Raw genomic sequence first — 21508 nt, 5'->3', positions numbered from 1 at the left:
TGATGACGCTGTGGTACACCTAATGTCTGACTTAGCTCGTATCTCTGACTGGGGTAAAAATAATGTTGTTTTTAATGCATAAAAGACAGTTCTTACACCTATCAACCCGACACAATCTTCCACAGGTGTACCCACTAATGTTTAATAATATTCAGCTTAATCTTGCATCATTCTTGAACATGCTTGGGGTTTCATTCACTCGGGACTTATCTTGGAAAGATCATGTTACATCTCTTGTAAAATTTGCTTCCAAGAGATCGGGTTTAGTAAGCCGACTCCGTTCCTTCTTTACCCCTGCACAATTGTTGCCTCTATATACAGGTTTTATCCGCCCCTGTGCGGAGTACAACTCTTATGTGTGAGGAGGTACCCCACATACAACTCATCTCAATAGGGTAGAGTAGAAGGCCTTTCTTCTCATTAACTCTCCTCCTCTTACTGGCTCCCTTCAACTTCTGTTGCATCTTTATCTCTTTTCTGTCACTACTTCAATGGTTACTGCTCCTCTGAACTGTCTGCTTGCATCCCTCCACCTCTATGACGGTTGCGTAGCACCCGTCTAGCAGCAAACTCTCATCCCTTTTCTGTCCAACTCTCTAATGCAAGAGTTAACCGTTACTCCCAGTTCTTCATTTATGCAACAGGTCAGCTCTGGAACTGTCTCCTCTGTCTGTATTTCCTACGAGCTATGATCCCCAGTCTTTCAAACGCAGTGTGCCCAGGCATCTCGAAATGATCGGATCTTGAATTTGGCTTTCTCTTGTTTTTTTTTTTTTTCTCTTGGAAGGAACAGTTGTTGCGGGCTCGTGGCTAAGAAGAAAGACTAGAAAAACTAAATCTACCTACGCTACAGGAGTGAAGGAAAAGAGGAGACATGATTATGCTATTTAAATGCATATCAGGGAAGGAGAAAATAGACATAAATGATTACATAACCTGTGGGGATGCATCAACAAAAGGACACTGCAAAAAACTCATAATAAGAGAGGCGATAAAGATGTAAGGATATTTAGTTTCACAAGTAGGGCAACTGATTAGTGGAATGCACTACCGAATGACATAGTGTGTGCCAAAACAATTCATAAATTTAAGGATATGTACGATAAAAATGGTTTAACCCCTACACCGCGGGCATGTTTACCAATGTTTTGCGTGTGCCGCGGGGTTATTCGGGCTCCGACAGACTCAAAAAATATTAGCCAAAAATCAGTTATTAGTCCTAGAATATTAAAATTAAATATGCTTCTGGCACATACCTTCAGCTTTCTCCTGGAATGTTTGTTGAGCCTTCGTCGATTACCGTAGGACTTGTGGTGACCTCTGAAGTTGGGTAACGAAGTCTCCACTTTACACCTCCCGACAACCCGTAATATGATTACCACAGCCAGATATTAACACTATAAACACTACTCTATGATTTTCAAGTAGTTTCGGATCCATAGTCCAAAAAAAAAACCCACTGTGATAGCAATGAAAATTACGAGCGCGTCTGACCGTCGCACTTGCGCTAGTTCGCTCTTGGTACTCTGTCAATTATTATTCATAAAACCCCTCACACTTTATATTTCTATTACTATATAACACTTATATATATCTACAGTCTTTATCCATAAGTTTCCTTCAGTAGTATTAGCTTATTGTCACTGTAGGGATTCAATTTCTTTCAGTAAAATAAGTAGCATTCACTTTCTCGTCCTGTATACTAGCATTGAGAGTGAATGTCACTTTCACCTTCACTCTCATAACTCATAGTATTCGGACATGCTCGAGTGAAACTTTCACTTTCATTTCTCCTAGGGTATATACTCGTATTCTTATAATACTACTCATTTACATTTCTATTTACGTTCTCTATTTTATTTACGTTATTCACATTTCTATTTTATTTACACTGTGTTATGCACTGTCACTTGAAGTAACTTATAAAACTCTTTTCCATTGTTCACGTATATTTACATTCATTACTTTCACTTGCTGGTTACATATTATTTACAATTCCACTTGCACTTTTTTACTCAATAGAAAGATCGTAGTCACTCTTTCATCAATTGTCAGCCCTTTACCTCTTTCCACACGAGGTTTAGTAGAGGGTAAAGGTCACAGGGCCCTTTGCATGGGGGTGAAAAGTCTCTGAAGCTAGCAAGAGCGAACAGACGTACCTCCACTTCGGAAGATGAGAGTGAACTGATAAGGGTGGGCCGGGGTGGTGGCCTACCTAGGGAAATTCATTACTACCAACGTTAGCCTCTTGACACAGCTAATTTATAGCAGTGAAATGATTGGCAGGAAATCTAGACAATACATTATAAATTAGGTAGTTCCAGGTGAATGTAAATATCACTTAGGCTTCTTCCTTCCCTCCTTATATGTATATTTATTATGAAAATAGATTATACGGCATATTTCGAGGGGAAATAAACAGCGAAAATTAGTGAACGAGTGCACGTGAGGTGTTGTCAGGTGATAATTAGCCAATTCCTGGTGTATGGCACTCTCACTTACCTTATTTCTTTCTTGTATATATTATTTGGTATAAGAATAGGGCATAGGGCTTATTTCAATGGATGAAATCAGTGAAAAATTCCAGGGAAGATTTACTTGGTGTAGCACGGCCAGGCAGGCGAGAGGATAGGGTAATGAAGGGGGGGTAGGGAGGGGAGTCAAGAACGGGGAGAAATGGCTAAATTGTCAACAATGGATGGGAGTACAGATGAGATTAGGAGTGCTGACTAGTGTTGCACATTGGCAGTACTGATAGATGATACAAGCCCCCACTTGGAAGCCCGGGTGAATTCAAAATAACACAGAATCACAAAAGCGACGCCCCGCGGTATGATCCCTTGCTCCCAAGCATCATGAAAGTGACGCCCCACGGTTAAGGGGTTAAGACACGGGACAGTACGAGCTTGACCAATTCCTGTAAAGATACAATTAAGTAAGAACAATTAGTTAAGAACACACACACACGCCAGTCCCTGGGGTGGGTAAGTCCTAAGTTCATTACACAAACACAAGCCACACAAGCCATCACCCTGCTCGTATGATTCCGAGCTACGCCCTCTACCCTGTCGCCCATTAGTATTCCTCCCTCCTGCCCCTCCACCTCCATTGTTGGTGGGTATATAACTCACAAGCTTCTCACTAAACTAGCATCAGTACCGATTCTCCTGTGAGTGTTGTTTGGGGAACCATGGCCACCGGTACTAGTCCTTTTCTCCCACACAGGTCCCCCACCTTATACGTGGAGACCCTCATCCTATCCCCCGAAATACCCAAAAATACACGCGGGGGGTGGTGCCGGCAGAAGGTGCTCATGTGCGAAGTCCAATACGCAGTCGACCTTGAAGAATGTACTGGCGAGTTTGATCGACCTCAAGGATAAGATAGTGGGCGGTGGGTGCTCACGAGCCCAGACCACGGAAAAGGGAATTCAGGAGCCACCCACACACACATCCACGGTGATGCAGACATCCCCTGCTCCTGATACCAACACCACCCATCCTCAGACAATACCCGCTTCAGTGGAACAAGGTGTGACAAGGAGTGGGGCCACCCCCGGGGAGATGCTGACGGGGCGGGTCAGGAAAATACGAGGAGAAGGAGCAGCAGCAGCAGCAGCAGAAAATACGATGGGGACACCCAACTCCGACTTCAAGACTCCTCTCAACCCCCTTGGGGCGGCTACGAATGCGCCAACTGTGCATGGGGAGTGGTAAAGGCATACAGAGGGCCAGGTCAGTTCGGGATCACATTGGCCCAGCTGGTTCGACCTCAGGTCCCCACTTTCAGCAATGACTCCACTTCACACAAAAACAACAACACCACACACACTCTGCACCTTCGCGTAAAACACAAAGAAGTAGCAAAGTTATTGGTTTTACCAACCTCACTCAGACTCAAAGCTCATCCTCAGGATCCCAACGTTCAGATGATGGTCTCAGCAAAACGGATACAATGGCTCAGTTTGCGGAGACATGCGACGGCAATAAGGACAGCCTGATGGAGGGTTCCCAAAACGCAACCCAAAATATGCTGTCGAAAATTGATCCTGATATATTCAAGAATTCTCAAATCATGGACTGAATTGTGTCTGACATATATCGAGGGGATAATATTTCTTAGGATGGAATGTATTTCTAGTCTTTTTCTGACGTGGAAAAATAGGACCGTGAATAGTTCATTAAGTGCAGTGTGTTGTGTAGGTGGTGGATAGCTTTTAAGATCTAGAAAGTAATTTTTATCCTTTTTAAAAGTCTATACTCTGCTCACTTTAACTAGGCCCAAATCACAGTCATGATGTCTCAGTTGTAGTATTGTCTTAGGCTAACATTGAGTTACAAAAAATAAGCCGCAAAATGATGAAAATTATCGTCTAGTTAAAATGAATGGACTGTAGGGATGTGTGACCTTAAACCGGTATGTGTAATTTTCTCTTGTGTGCTGGATTATAATTTTTAGATGGAATCCCTCGATATTTCAGATATGTTTGTGCGGGGACAAAATACCCTCATATTATTAGTTTCTGTTAGTGTGAGTCGTGATGAATTTCGCACCCATTACAGTTATGGATGATTTTATTAGCTATTTTTAAGTAGGTCTGCAGTTTATACTTTCTTTTTCTCTTTCTTAATGTACCTCCTAACATATCTTCCTAGGTGGGTATACGTTGGTAGTTTTTAAGTTGATGGGATGGAAGGGTAGCGTATGGTATTAATTATTTTGACTCAATAACAGATAAGTGAACATTATGTTAGTTTTTTTAAGATGCAGTTTATTTAAAATGTACTTTACTTCATATGGAAGGGGTAGGAGGGTAGCCTTTGTTACTAGAGTCTAAGGATGTGATTTTCACACTAATTTATGATACATTAAAAAATAAAATAAGTATACAATCCAATGGGGATTTTCTTTCCGTTGTGTGTTTGAGGGGGAAGGGGAGCGAGCGTTTGATGTTACGTAACTCCTCTCTCTCTCTCTCTCTCTCTCTCTCTCTCTCTCTCTCGCAGTGTGTGAGTGTGTGTGTCGTGGGAGTGGATGATGGACCCTCTAACCATCATCAAATATTAGCACCCCAGTGAGGATGAACCCAAGGGCCCAGACAACGCCAGTGTGCACACACATAATTTATGATAAGGTGATTGTAGTTAAGAGTAAAGTTAAGGTCTTTGAGAGAGGTGAAGTCAGTGAATGTATAGTGAGGCTGGATGATGAGGAAATGGAAAATGTGAGTACATTTAAGTACTTGGGTAGTGTGATGAGGAAGGATGGAAGTTTTGAGGGTGACGTGCTTGAATGGGTACAACAAGGAAGAAAGGTCGCTGGTTCCTTGATGGTAATGATAAGAAACAGGGAAGTGAGCAGGGAAGTGAAAAAATTATTACATGTCAGTATTATGATACTAACTCAAACGTATGGATGTGATGCTTGGTCGTTGTTGGTGGGACACAAGTCAAGAGTGAGAGCAGTGGAAATAAGTCATTTGAGAGGAGCCTGTGGAGTCACATGGAGACACAGACTGACATATGAGGATGTGAAGGAGCATTGTGGTGTGGATGTGGATGTGATGGGATGCATTAGGAGAAACACACTGAGGTGGTTTGGCCATGTGGAGAGGATGGAGAGTGAGAAACTGACGTGGAGAGTGTATGTGAGTGAGGTGGAGGGAGAGAGTGGGAGGGGAAGGCCAATGATGAGATGGAGGGATGGAGTGGAGAGGTATATGAGAGAAGGGGGTGTGAACTGGGAGCAGGGCAGTGAAATGGCGGGGGACAAGATGACGTGAAGGCTATTTGTTTGTGGTCAACCCGTATAAAGGATTAAGGCGTCTGGCAATTGACAGATAGATAGAAATTTCGTTAGATAACAATATGAAAGAAAGATTCTAGTAAGTGTGTGAAACACTAAAAAATGCCAACATTTCTAAGAGACTAAAGATGATTCCTAGAAAGCTGCAGTATACTGACATACTTTTCAGCAAAATGTCATGATTATTAATGAACATACAAGAATATAGCATCCCCAAATTTGTGTGTTAATGAGGTTTGACGTTTGATTTCATATATCCGTTTAAAATGCGGAAATAAAAAACGATACATTAAAATGCAAATTGTGTATTGGGATACTGGCCCATGAAAAATTGTACCAAATCTGAACCGAACAGACAAAGAAATAATGGTACTGTGCCATGCTAAATGTGATTCAAGCGAAGTAACTGTGAGGAAATAATAAGTGTCTATACTATGATGTAAAAAGCTAGTAATGATTAAAGAGCCATTGCAGGTGTGATGGCCTCTTCCTAAAATTGTTAGTTTTCCAAAGATTTAGAAATTTACTTCTTTATGTAGAATCAGTACTTATATGAGAGGTCTAAGACAGCTTTTAATACCTACCGTGCTTGTAACAACAGCGTAGTTGTGTGAGTAGCCTAAACGATGGCTTTCCATGACTAAGAAGACTTATGAATAGTTAGTGGAAGACCTTGGAGTAGCATATAACGATACAGTAGAACTGCATAATTCATGCAAGCAAATGTATGTTGCTTTTATAATGGAGATCATTAGTTTCAGTATAAAATACGGATAGAATAATATTATGATGGAAAACATTATCTTCCACTAACTTAAAGTGAAAATCAGGTTCTGTTAGGATTCTTTATAAATTAATAATCACTTTTACGGAGATAATGTGTGTCTGAGAAAAACAAAAGTTATAACTATCTCTTTATATCAAGAGAAATGAAGACATGACAGGGAGACAGGAATCGTAAATGGGCAATATATATATATATATATATATATATATATATATATATATATATATATATATATATAACACAAAGAAATTAAAACATTTAAATTATAGTATTAATGATGATGGGAAAAAAAAATGTACATTGACAACACAGCAAGACGTCTGACTTACCAGATAGTGACGTTAAACTGATAGACTGCACAAGAGCTACCCAGAGAGGCTACTACCCACGTCCACTCCCTCTCACGGAGCTGCTCTGAATGTGGTTGTGGCAATTAGAAGGCTCTACCAGTGTCAGCTACGTGGCAGCACTGACTAGAAAGCATGGCCTACATTTATACGAGACTTTTCGAATATGGGGAACTGATCTGCTGGCAAGGGTCCATGGTTTTATCCTTGCCTCTACATTGCTTTGAGGAGGCTGCTGCTATTATAGAATGCACGAGTTCATCCTTCAGCTTAAGCACAAAAGCAGTAATGTTCGCTAACGATATAATCATCATGGATGACGATATTCTAGTGACAATCAACTGTACACCGTTTACCGTAGCCCAGTCTTCCAACTGTGCAGTATTGGTAAACTTATTCCGGATGATATGCCATTATTTGGCGTTAATATGATAACCATGAACGATGCCTGAGAGCATTTTCTGGGAAGTATACTAAAATATCAATAGCATTATCACTGTAGCTTCTTGACTTTCGATCGGTAGGCACTTGACCAATCCAGTGCGAACTTAAAGTCGAGAGATCAAAAATTATAGTCAAGAATACTTGGCTGAGAGTCTGAGACCGTAACAAAAATAATGCAAGGTGATTACAATTTAGTATACAGTTGGCTTTATATGAAGACACCACTATTTCGTATTGACCTGTAGGATTAGAAAGATGAGTTAGCAATGTCAGCATTGGTTACTGAGTTGCCTGGAGATACATGAACTACTAATATACTCTTGTGAGTGTGTGTTTACAGATAGATAGATAGATAGATAGATATAGAGATAGATATAGATATATATATATAGATATAGATATAGATGGTGAAATGTAAACAATTGTGGACATCACAACACCCCCACGTGATGACAACGGAGGGGTATACAGGCGCACATGACATCCGTGCGATATGGACGTATGCCCCATATAGCCGTGCGCCCATATTCCCCGGAATGCACTCAGTGTGAATACCTTAGTCCGGGTGCATTACCCTTCCACCGACTCAGCCTTCGTCAGGATCAGGAAAAATAGCTCCAGGCAGCACCCCAGTGACGGCTGGTAGCCGGCATCAAAAGCAATGGCCTGTAGCTGGGCCCCAGGAAAGGCCAATACATATGGACCAATGCAAGCCGGTAGCCGTACATCAAAAGCAATGGCCAGCAGCCGTGCAACAATGACGGCCGGTAGCAGCACCCTTAAGAGACGGACAGCAGCCGCTCATAGTTCTGCCAACCCCTCCCTGCAGAATCCATGATGGCCGGTTGCTGCACACAGGGAGAGAACAGTACACCTTCTCTCCTTCTGCAGTTGCCTTGAGGGGCACGACACCTGTGACAGCCAGCAACCACACCTGTAGACAAGGGATGGCCGGTAGCCGCCCTTCCCTACACATTGCCCCTCATATGGAACTTCGGCGATGGCTAGTAGTCTCGCCCTTAGGCATGTGACGGTCGGCAGCTGCAATTCATCTGTAGTCTCGTCAGGGAGTCGGGCCCTGGTGACAGCCGGTTGCCGCACTGACGGGAAAGGGATGGCCTGTAACTGCCCTCCTCCCATTGCCCAAGGGACCTCAGCAATGGCAAGTAGCCACGCCATGGAGGAGTACCTTTAAAGCCCCTCTCCTCCTATGACTCCGCAACTTGAGGGAGACACTAGAAGTTGGTCCCCAGTTGCGGCCGATTGCCACGCCGATGGGAAAGGGATGGCCTGTTGCCACCCTCCTCCCGTTGCCCAAGGGACCACGGCGATGGACGGTAGCCGCACCAGGGAGGGGTGTCTTAAAAGCCCATCACCCCCTTCGACTTCACTACCTGAGGGAGATCCCTGCTCGAGCCGCCCCTCTGGTGGAAGAGCAAGTCCCACCCTTGACTCATCAGACCGAGGCAGCCTCCAGGAGGAGAATCTTCCCATCAAGGACTGTTGGAGTTGACCCGTCTTGATCCTGGGGCTGCACTCCATCCAGCCAGTGTCAGAGGGAGACCAATGCCTGTCAGACTCCTGCCGCCCACAATGCCGCAGCCCTACCCTGACGGCGAAACAGTGGGAGCGAGACAACAGTAGAAGGGCTCTCCACACCCCACTAGTACACCGGGGCATGACCTCTACAGTCCAGAGGAGGAGCAATGCCCTTTCCGCACCTTGCTCCTGCAGGAGCGCCATCAGAGGATTGTTGGTCACAGTCACGAGGGACAAACCCCGTACCAAGCCCCTCCAGTGCAGGGCACTTCACCACACCTGACAACAGCCTGTCCCAGAGGACGATGCCCCCACGAGTAGTCCCGTGGCCCCTCGACGAGATGACACTTGAGGGTATGCAGCTGACACTGGCAGCCACCTGTGTGTCGCTGGCCTCCTCCCTGTGGTTGGCCCGCTCCCTTGCCCCACATACCCATAGTGACTGTGGCTTCTCTGCCCGCGAGGTGAAAATGAAAGTGACTATCTGAGTGTAGAATACAGCGACAGTGTCTGAGCACCCAAACTCTATTGAATGTGATAAGAGACATGACCAGTGTGGAATGCAGGACAAATATAGAATTACCATAAAGAACAAGCAGCCCTAGAACAAAGTGTAGTCCCATCTTACCCTAAGTGCAGTGTCTGTCCATCTGTTCCCAAGACTGTCGGTATCCTGCGTGATACCTATAACTTATATACACCTATCAATTCCAGTTCTTGCCTTTGGAGAGAGTCTCATGAATTGTCTAGCTTCCTGTATCCAAAATTTGGTAATATACATGTTAGGTTGTTGCCATACGTTTTTATGCCCTGTTCCTCTAACACTGTGTCTAAGCTCCAGGCAAGAAAGGGAACCCAGCTATTTCAAAGGTGTTATTAGGACGGGAAGCCGACCTAAAAACACCTAGCATAACATAAAACACACACACACACACACACACACATATATATATATATATATATATATATATATATATATATATATATATATACTGTATATAGACACACTCTCAACGGACGATATTACATAAACTGCTCTTAACCTAGGGGGTGCACCTCGCTAGGGGGAGTGGCCAATTTCTAAGGCGGAGAGGTGAGGACCCTGGAGAAAAACATAATGGGCTGAGCAAGTGTGTGTGTGTGTTTAACAATGAAGATGATCCATATTGTGTTAACATTCTTTTTCTGCTTCAGCCACCAAAGCATATTATTAAATTTGATAGCTGTGTAATAAGTAGTTTTTTTTTCCCCCTTCTCTGTCTCTCCTAGTTAATTTATTTTCCTCCGTAATCTGGCAGTTTCGAGAGAAAGTCAATGATTCAAAGGTGTCTTATGAGATGGAGCACACCCCTGTCAGTTATGCTGGATGATCGGAAAATGGGTTTCCGTTCAGATGATCTACACATAAATCTGCTGTGCAGTTTCCACCATATAATGAAAATGTCAAAAAATTAAAGTGCCAGTAGCTTGCCCCATCCAGTAGTGACAAGTCCCTGTCTCATGGATTCACATGCTTGTTTCTGAGATTAACTGATGCTTAATTATATAATCCAAACAAAACTATGGATCGATACGTCTGTCAACTGAAAATGTGAAAATTGGTTTGTGTTTCATAAGAAGGAATTTAACAAATGAAATAAGCGATTATGAAAAGACATGTGCCGATTTGATATTTGTACAGTAACTTTGAGGTGCTGTTTTACGACTATGTTTATTTAAACTTTATGACTTTGTGGGGTTATTTTATGATAATGTGGAGGTGTTTTGACTGAGTAACTATGGTTCGTGACCAGTTGGTAGTATTTATGACTTTGATCATGTTGTCCTGTTTGACTATGGCCGTGTGGTGGTGCTTTTGGCTATATGACGTTGTAAAAAACCATGTGACGTTGTTATCTACCATGAGGTGTTGTTCGTCACCATGTGGTGTTGCTTATGTCCATGTGGCGGTATTTATAAACATGTGGCACTTCTGACAAATGCGACGTTTTAATAACCACACTTATGTTGGTGTCATGTTTGATTTGCGTTGGTCGCTCTGAAAAAAAAAAAAAAAAATGCTGTGGTAATCTGCATCGTCCCCCTTAACACACGGCCTCGCATTTAAAATTAGCAGCAAAGAATGAATTGAAAAAAAAAAAAAAAAATGTGCTGTGTGCTACTAATTTGCTGATGTGTATTGTTTTAGTTGAAGTTATTTAAAGCAAAACTGTTATTCTTCCTGTTGAATGAAGTAGATGCAGGAAACGATGCCCTTACTTGGCGTTTTATTGCCCCGGATCTCCTCCCAAAATACGGAATGAGGGATTGCAGACAGGCTGATTCACCGTGTATTGAATGGGATGATTTTTATTTAAAATCCGAGACACCAGTAATAACAATACTTCGGGAGGGGTGGAGGAATGGCAGAAAACATTGAGCATCGCCTATTTGGACTAAGACAATCTTGAGATAAGCGAATTCAAAACAACGACAAAATTAGCAAAATGTAATAATCTTACAGGTATTTTCCCAAAAGCCAGATTTTTTTTTCTACAAAGTTTCTTTTACTGAATCTAGGCTAAACAGAGCAAGGTTGCACAAGAACAAGAAAAACATCTCAGTTGCGATTAGTTTCAGATATTTTGTGGAATGGTTTAACCCAAAATCTGCGACTTACCTCATATGATCCAGCTGAGGCTAACCTCATATGAGCAGTAATACTGGGAATTCATCATGAAGTTTAGAGAGTAGCAGCCTCAAGCATACTTCATGGCTCCTTAGGATGGTTCTTGATATCGTACCGCCATCCCTGAGTTTGTTGCCGGATGTACAAAAACACCAGTTACTCTGAGCCAAAGTTGCTCACTCACAAGTATATCGTAGTATATGAGTAATCATCCGAGAAGACACCCGTGGATCAACGCTGTTTAGAACAACATACAGTCATATGCAAAGGCCAGTAAGAGCTTGCAAAGAAATATGGCAGCAAAACAAATGTAAAACTATCAAGCTAGTCACTTATGGCAGTGTATTTACTGATTGGCATCCTTCCCACTGCTGAGGGTGGGCGGTAGCCACCCCTCCCTGCCACTAATTTGTCGCATACGCAGCAGAACAAAAAATCATTTGAGTAGAACTTCACCAGTCTTCTTAACTTCACCCTACCCTCCACCATGCCGTAAGAACTCGAGGAAAAGCAACTATGGCTCTTATGGCTCTTCAGGAGAAATAAACATCCAGTGAGGGAGAAGAGATGTCTCGACAGCTCTTACTGCAGGGGTTGGCAAATAGGGCTAATTACCCAGCCAGGGGTAACAGCAAGGTTTCTCGGGGTAACGAGACCCGTCTGGCTTTTCGTTGTAAGTAAAAACACAATGTTGGGATGCTGTTGGGACGGCCGTCACTCGCTCCCTTCCAGACAATTTAACTGGGCGACGCTAACTCACCTCTGCCTTTATTCAGATGAATTCTGTTAGCCCTGTTTGTAGGCTTGGTGAATTTAACTGGGCGTGTAAACTCACAGAAGCTCATAGTTGAATTTTTTTTTGCCACAACTATTTCCAACAACTTCAGAATAGGAGGATGAGGATTGGAAGTAGATTCAGTTGTTTTACTCAGTTTTGTATATAAATAAAACATCTTGGTTTTCCGTGTTTTATGAATATCAAAAAACGAGTAGTTCCTACAGGCGGGTATAATGATAATGTTCCAAGCCCTTGACGTGGGGTATTAGTCAACCGTAACTGCCGACCCCTATCGTAAGATATGCAAGACAGAGACAGTGTTATGAAGACAAAACGAGAGACACCAAACTAAATACGTACATACATACATACATCATCTAATCCTGTGTTGCCCCACGAGGAGCGTAGGAGCACTGGGTTAGGGAAGTTGGTCCTGACATTAATGATGAGAATGACCAGTCTCACACATCCTTGCCTGGCATTACGTGAGCAATAAACCTCAAACACCCCTTGGATATAAACTTACACATGCTCAATCTGGTTTGAGCGCCGCAATTACCCACTAAACCAACAGTCGTCATAATCTGGTTATATGGTTACCAACCAGCATAGAAAATAGTTTCCTGGTGTACAGGAAACCATTTGGCTTGTCACTCAATGTAGTCACCCACACACAGAAGGAAAAGGAAAGAAAGAAGGAAAGAAAGACAAAAGAGGAAGAAGGAAAGAAGTAAGGATGAGAGGAAAGGGTAGTTACCCGAGAGCAGCACTACATCGGGTGATTGGATGGTGTGCGCCCCCACCACTATATGTGTAAATTTATGTATTTTTATGAGCAAAGTGAACTTCTTACCTAGGTAGGAAATAGAATTACAAGTATTACTTGCTGAAGTTATATAATAAGTATTTTTACAGTAAGATGCCATAACCAGTTCATTAGGTAAATAAGTAGCCAGGTTATTTATTTATTCTCAATAAAGACCACACCAAAGAAAGTAAAGTACAGAAGTGCCTAAATACTAAATAAGCTCGACAACAAGAAGTAAATTAGACATTGTATGTAGGTAAAAACCTCACCAACGTCTGAGTCACTGACTCTTGTCTCCCACTCTCGCCTGAGTATAGTGCATGAAGATTACTTAATGTAGGCAGACCAAGAAAAATGTGGTATGAAAAAAAAAAAGAATTACTGAACTGGAATTGCCAGACTCCTACTTGCCCCCTTCACCGGTAAATTTCAAGTACGGTGTTGAACAATATGGTCAGTATAAAGAAATGAAACACTAGACAGTTAGTTAAGTGGTAATGACATAGTTACAAGGGAAATAAAATATGCAGGATCAGGCACTGCTCATCCCACCTACACTCTCGTCGTTGCTCAATTTTTCTCTTCCTCATTTCCTGTACTTTACCTTATCTTCTTTACTCTGTCTCCCTTCCTTCCTTCTCCTAATTTTACCTTTATCACCCTGTTGTTGATGAGATGGTTTACAGTAATTGATACATGCGTCTATGAGGGTTGCGGGGAATGGGCGAGATAATGAATTTGGGTTGGCAGCAGCTGTAATGAAGAATTCGAATTCTGGAGAGGTAATGACAACGAGGGGGCGTGAGATGACAAGTGAGGGTGATGGTTTGGTGATGCCATGTTCTGTGGCCTTGACAGGCGTCAAGCAGAGAGGACGGTAGTGTTGTCATGGGCATAATTATCATTGTGCCAGAACATTTGTGGTTAGTAAGTATATTAAACTGATACTGGTGAATAACGTATTAGCAGAATAAGAAAATAAAGTAGACAATTATGTCATGTGGTAACGGCAGCTGAGTAGAGAAGATTTTTAAAAATTATGTAGCAAGCGCCATCCCCACACATACTCTCCGTCCTTGAATCATCGCTCCCATTCTCCTTCTTTCCATCACTCAGATTGGCTACTTTACCACTCTGTCTTTGATGTGAGGCTAGACTATGTGCATGAATGAGGCGTGTGGGGAACTGGGCAGGCGGCGAAGATCTACTGTGAGTTCCGTGGTAGCTGTAAGAAAGAGGTGGTACACAGGAGAGGCGAGGGATTGCCAGATGGCAATTGCATGGGTGTATTAAGCTGTGTCGTGGCCTTGACAGGCAGCGTTGAACGGAGAGGGGACGATATAGTTTTGATATACACGAACATCTGGGCTTGGTTAGCATATCTGAGATAGGTTAGTGAATAGTATGGCTATCAAACTAAGAAAAAAAAAGTAGACATATAATGATAACTCGTTGTACACATAATAAAGACTATGAACACATGAACAAAAATGTTACTACTAGATAAATACTATCTATGTATCTATAGCCCGATGCCCCAATCCCACAAAGGGTGGCCCCAGACAGAACGCCTCCAAGTCTCTCTGTCACCCACCATTTGACTGCCCTTCCCCGAACTCACTCCTGCCTCCCTCATATACCTCTCAGCTCCATCTCTCCACCTCTTTCTCGGTCTTCCCCTCCCTCTCCCTCCCTCCACGTCACCTACATACACCCTCTTAGTCAGTCTGTCATTATCCATTCTCTTCACATGTCCAAACCACCTCAGTGTATTTCTCCTAATTTTCTCAACCACATCCACATCCACTCCACACCGTTCCTTCACTTCATTCGTCAGCCTGTCCCTCCATGTCACTCCACATGCTCCTATCAAGTTACTCATTTCCATTGCTCTCACTCTTGACTTTTTCCTCTCTAGCAACGTCCATGCCTTGTTCCATACGTCAGGGTAGGGATCACAATACTATCATGCAGTGACATCTTAACTTCCATACTCACCTCCCTATTTCACATCACTGTTTTCAGTGAACCAACAACCTTCCTTCCCTGCTGTACCCTTTCAAGCACTTCATCCCCAAAAGTTCCATCCTTACCCATCACATTACCCAAGTACTTGAATGCACTCACATTCTCCTTATCGTTACCATCCAACCTCACTGAACATTCTGTGACTTCATTCTTTTCAAACACCATAACATTACTCTTGTTTACATTAACTTTCAGATTGCTCTTCCTATACACTGTCCCAAATGCATTCACCAAACCTTGCAACTCCCATTCATCTTCACTCAGCAATATTGTATGATCAACAAACAGCTACACCGGAATCTTCCACATCTCGCCTTCATTCATTAGAACCACCCCTACATCCACTGACCTACCTTGCACCTTCTTTACAACCCCATCCATGTATATATTAAACAGCCGTGGAGACATCACACAACCCTGTTTCAGTCCCACATTTAGATCAAAGAACTCACTCAGCTCACCATCCACTCGCACCATAGTCCTAGCTCCTTTGTACATACTCTTGACAACACTCAACAATTTCCCCTCCACTCCATATATTCATAATACCTTCCAAAATAATATATCCTGTGCGATACTCTTAGAAGTGAGTGAATGTATAAAATGCAATAGTTATCTGACTGCCTGCTTGAGGGATAATAGCTACATTCCCGCCTATTATATTTCCAGAACACCCTGTCACCAGCACATCCTGACAGACGGGGACATCATCATCTTCAGTTTTCCAAACAGGTGAGTTTACTTCATGTCTGTGATTGTGCTTAAAAACATAGGTGACTATTGCAGTGAGTTTTCATCACCCGAACCTCCTTTCCCACACTAGAGCAGAGTGAGGAGTAGCAACGTCCAGACGCCCCAATTCAGTAGACCACAAGCCCCCAGAATCCTGTTTTTCTTTAAAAAACTTGTTTCTTGTTTTGATTTTTAACAAGTTCATTACATGTAGGTTTTTTCCTTTTCTCCCACACAGGTCCCCCACCTTATACGTGAAGACCCTCATCCTATCCCCCGAAATACCCAAAAATACACGCGGGGGGTGGTGCTGGCAGAAGGTGCTCATGTGCAAAGTCCAATACGCAGTCGACCTTGAAGAATGTACTGGCGAGTTTGATCGACCTCACGGATAAGATAGTGGACGGTGGGTGCTCACGAGCCCAGACCACGGAAAAGGGAATTCAGGAGCCACCCACACACACATCCACGGTGATGCAGACATCCCCTGCTCCTGATACCAACACCACCCATCCTCAGACAATACCCGCTTCAGTGGAACAAGGTGTGACAAGGAGTGGGGCCACCCCCGGGGAGATGCTGGCAGGGCGGGTCAGGAAAATACGAGGAGAAGGAGCAGCAGCAGCAGCAGAAAATACGATGGGGACACACAACTCCAACTTCAAGACTCCTCTCAACCCCCTTGGGGCAGCTACGAATGCGCCAACTGTGCATGGGGAGTGGTAAAGGCATACAGAGGGTCAGGTCAGTTCGGGATCACATTGGCCCAGCTGGTTCGACCCCAGGTCCCCACTTTCAGCAATGACTCCACTTCACACAAAAACAACAACACCACACACACTCTGCACCTTCGCGTAAAACACAAAGAAGTAGCAAAGTTATTGGTTTTACCAACCTCACTCAGACTCAAAGCTCATCCTCAGGATCCCAACGTTCAGATGATGGTCTCAGCAAAACGGATACAATGGTTCAGTTTGCGGAGATATGGGACGGCAATATGGACAGCCCGATGGAGGGTTCCCAAAACGCAACCCAAAATATGCTGTCGAAAATTGATCCTGATATATTCAAGAATTCTCAAAGCATGGACTGAATTGTGTCTGACATATATCGAGGGGATAATATTTCTTAGGATGGAATGTATTTCTAGTCTTTTTCTGACATGGAAAAATAGGACCGTGAGTAGTTCATTAAGTGCAGTGAGTTGTGTAGGTGGTGGATAGCTTTTAAGATCTAGAAAGTAATTTTTATCCTTTTTAAAAGTCTATTCTCTGTTCACTTTAACTAGGCCCAAATCACAGTCATGATGTCTCAGTTGTAGTATTGCCTTAGGCTAACATTGAGTTACAAAAAATAAGCCGCAAAATGATGAAAATTATGGCCTAGTTAAAATGAATGGACTGTAGGGATCTGTGAACTTAAACCGGTATGTGTAATTTTCTCTTGTGTGCTGGATAATAATTTTTAGATGGAATCCCTCGATATTTCAGATATGTTTGTGGGGGGACAAAATACCCTCATATTATTAGTTTCTGTTAGTGTGAGTCGTGATGAATTTCGCACCCATTACAGTTATGGATGATTTTGTTAGCTATTTTTAAGTAGGTCTGCAGTTTATACTTTCTTTTTCTCTTTCTTAATGTACCTCCTAACATATCTTCCTAGGTGGGTATACGTCGGTAGTTTTTAAGTTGAGGGGATGGAAGGGTAGCATATGGTATTAATTATTTTGACTCAATAACAGATATGTGAACATTATGTTAGATAGTTTTTTAAAGATGCAGTTTATTTAAAATGTACATTACTTCATATGGAAGGGGTAGGAGGGTAGCCTTCGTTACTAGAGTCTAAGGATGTGATTTTCACACTAATTTATGATACATTAAAAAATAAAATAACTATAAAATCTAATGGGGATTTTCTTTCCGTTGTGTGTTTGAGGGGGAAGGGGAGCGAGCGTTTGATGTTACGTAACTCCTCTCTCTCTCTCTCTCTCTCTCTCTCTCTCTCTCTCTCTCTCGCAGTGTGTGAGTTTGTGTGTCGTGGGAGTGGATGATGGACCCTCTAACCATCATCAAATATTAGCACCCCAGTGAGGATGAACCCAAGGGCCCAGACAACGCCAGTGTGCACACACATAATTTATGATAAGGTGATTGTAGTTAAGAGTAAAGTTAAGGTCTTTGAGAGAGGTGAAGTCAGTGAATGTATAGTGAGGCTGGATGATGAGGAAATGGAAAATGTGAGTACATTTAAATACTTGGGTAGTGTGATGAGGAAGGATGGAAGTTTTGAGGGTGACGTGCTTGAATGGGTACAACAAGGAAGAAAGGTCGCTGGTTCCTTGATGGTAATGATAAGAAACAGGGAAGTGAGCAGGGAAGTGAAAAAATTATTACATGTCAGTATTGTGATACTAACTCTAACGTATGGATGTGATGCTTGGTCGTTGTTGGTGGGACACAAGTCAAGAGTGAGAGCAGTGGAAATAAGTCATTTGAGAGGAGCCTGTGGAGTCACATGGAGACACAGACTGACATATGAGGATGTGAAGGAGCAATGTGGTGTGGATGTGGATGTGATGGGATGCATTAGGAGAAACACACTGAGGTGGTTAGGCCATGTGGAGAGGATGGAGAGTGAGAAACTGACGAGGAGAGTGTATGTGAGTGAGGTGGAGGGAGAGAGTGGGAGGGGAAGGCCAATGATGAGATGGAGGGATGGAGTGGAGAGGTATATGAGAGAAGGGGGTGTGAACTGGGAGCAGGGCAGTGAAATGGCGGGGGACAGGATGACGTGAATGCTATTTGTTTGTGGTCAACCCGTATAAAGGATTAAGGCGTCTGGCACTTGACAGATAGATAGAAATTTCGTTAGATAACAATATGAACGAAAGATTCTAGTAAGTGTGTGAAACACTAAAAAATGCCAACATTTCTAAGAGACTAAAGATGATTCCTAGAAAGCTGCAGTATACTGACATACTTTTCAGCAAAATTTCATGATTATTAATGAAAATACAAGAATATAGCATCCCCAAATTTGTGTGTTAATGAGGTTTGACGCTTGATTTCATATATCCTTTTAAAATGCGGAAATAAAAAAACGATACATTAAAATGCAAATTGTGTATTGGGGTACTGACCCAAGAAAAATTGTACCAAATCTGAACCGAACAGACAAAGAAATAATGGTACTGTGCCATGCTAAATGTGATTCAAGCGAAGTAACTGTGAGGAAATAATAAGTGTCTATACTATGATGTAAAAAGCTAGTAATGATTAAAGAGCCATTGCAGGTGTGATGGCCTCTTCCTAAAATTGTTAGTTTTCCAAAGATTTAGAAATTTACTTCTTTATGTAGAATCAGTACTTATATGAGAGGTCTAAGACAACTTTTAATACCTACCGTGCTTGTAACAACAGCGTAGTTGTGTGAGTAGCCTAAACGATGGCTTTCCATGACTAAGAAGACTTATGAATAGTTAGTGGAAGACCTTGGAGTAGCATATAACGATACAGTAGAACTGCATAATTCACGCAAGCAAATGTATGTTGTTTTTATAATGGAGAACATTAGTTTCAGTGTGAAATACGGATAGAATAATATTATGATGGAAAACATTATCTTCCACTAAATTAAAGTGAAAATCAGGTTCTGTTAGGATTCTTTATAAATTAATAATCACTTTTATGGAGATAATGTGTGTCTGAGAAAAACAAAACTTATAACTGTCTCTTTGTATCGAGAGAAATGAAGACATGACAGGGAGACAGGAGTCGTAAATGGGCAATATATATATATATATATATATATATATATATATATATATATATATATATATATATATATATATATATATATATATATATATATATAACACAAAGAAATTAAAACATTTAAATTATAGTATTAATGATGATGGGAAAAAAAATGTACATTGACAACACAGCAAGACGTCTGACTTACCAGATAGTGACGTTAAACTGATAGACTGCACAAGAGCTACCCAGAGAGCCTACTACCCACGTCCTCTCCCTCTCACGGAGCTGCTCTGAATGTGGTTGTGGCAATTAGAAGGCTCTACCAGTGCCAGCTACGTGGCAGCACTGACTAGAAAGCATGGCCTACATTTATACGAGGCTTTTCGAACATAGGGAACTGATCTGCTGGCAAGGGTCCATGGTTTTATCCTTGCCTCTACATTGCTTTGAGGAGGCTGCTGCTATTATAGAATGCACGAGCTTATCCTTCGGCTTAAGCACAGAAGCAACAATGTTCGCTAACGATATAATCATCATGGATGACGATATTCTAGTGACAATCAACTGTACACCGTTTACCGTAGCCCAGTCTTCCAACTGTGCAGTATTGGTAAACTTATTCCGGATGCCATTATTTGGCGTTAATATGATAACCATGAACGATGCCTGACAGCATTTTCTGGGAAGCATACTAAAATATCAATAGCATTATCACTGTAGCTTCTTGACTTTCGATCGGTAAGCACTTGACCAATCCAGTGCGAACTTAAAGTCGAGAGATCAAAAATTATAGTCAAGAATACTTGGCTGAGAGTCTGAGACCCTAAGAAAAATAATGCAAGGTGATTACAATTTAGTATACAATTGGCTTTATATGAAGACACCACTATTTCGTATTGACCTGTAGGATTAGAGAGATGAATTGGCAATGTCAGCATTGGTTACTGAGTTGCCTGGAGATACATGAACTGCTAATATACTCTTGTGACTGTGTGTTTACATATAGATAGATAGAGAGATAGATAGATAGATATAGATATAGATATATATATAGATGATGAAATGGAAACAACTGTGGACATCACAACACCTCCACGTGATGACAATGGAGGGGTATGCAGGTGCACACGACATCCGTGCGATATGGACGTATGCCCCATGTAGCCGTGCGCCCATATTCCCCTGAATGCACTCAGTGTGAACACCTTAGTCCGGGTGCATTACCCTTCCACCGACTCAGCCTTCGTCAGGATCGGGAAAAATAGCTCCAGGCAGCACCCCAGTGACGGCTGGTAGCCGGCATCAAAAGCAATGGCCTGTAGCTGGGCCCCAGGAACGGACAATACCTGTGCACCAATGCAAGCCGGTAGCCGTACATCAAAAGCAATGGCCTGCAGCCATGCAACAATGACGGCCGGTAGCAGCACCCTTAAGAGACGGCCAACAGCCGCTCATAGTTCTGCCAACCCCTCCCTGCAGAATCCATGATGGCCGGTTGCTGCACGCAGGGAGAGAACGGTACACCTTCTCTCCTTCTGCAGTTGCCTTGAGGGGCACGACACCTGTGACAGCCGGCAACCACACCTGTAGACAAGGGATGGCCGGTAGCCGCCCTTCTCTACACGTTGCCCCTCATACGGAATTTCGGCGATGGCAAGTAGTCTCGCCCTTAGGCATGTGACAGTCGGCAGCTCCAATTCATCTGTAGTCTCGTCAGGGAGTCGGGCCCTGGTGACAGCCGGTTGCCGCACTGACGGGAAAGGGATGGCCTGTAACTACCCTCCTCCCATTGCCCAAGGGACCTCAGC

The sequence above is a fragment of the Coenobita brevimanus genome, chromosome 15, assembly GCF_032717465.1.
Source record: "Coenobita brevimanus isolate Jiangsu-jjx chromosome 15, ASM3271746v2, whole genome shotgun sequence".
In the NCBI taxonomy this organism is placed as follows: Eukaryota; Metazoa; Arthropoda; class Malacostraca; order Decapoda; family Coenobitidae; genus Coenobita; species Coenobita brevimanus.
The sequence above is the reverse complement of the archived record's forward strand: the minus strand, read 5'-3'. Positions refer to the sequence as shown.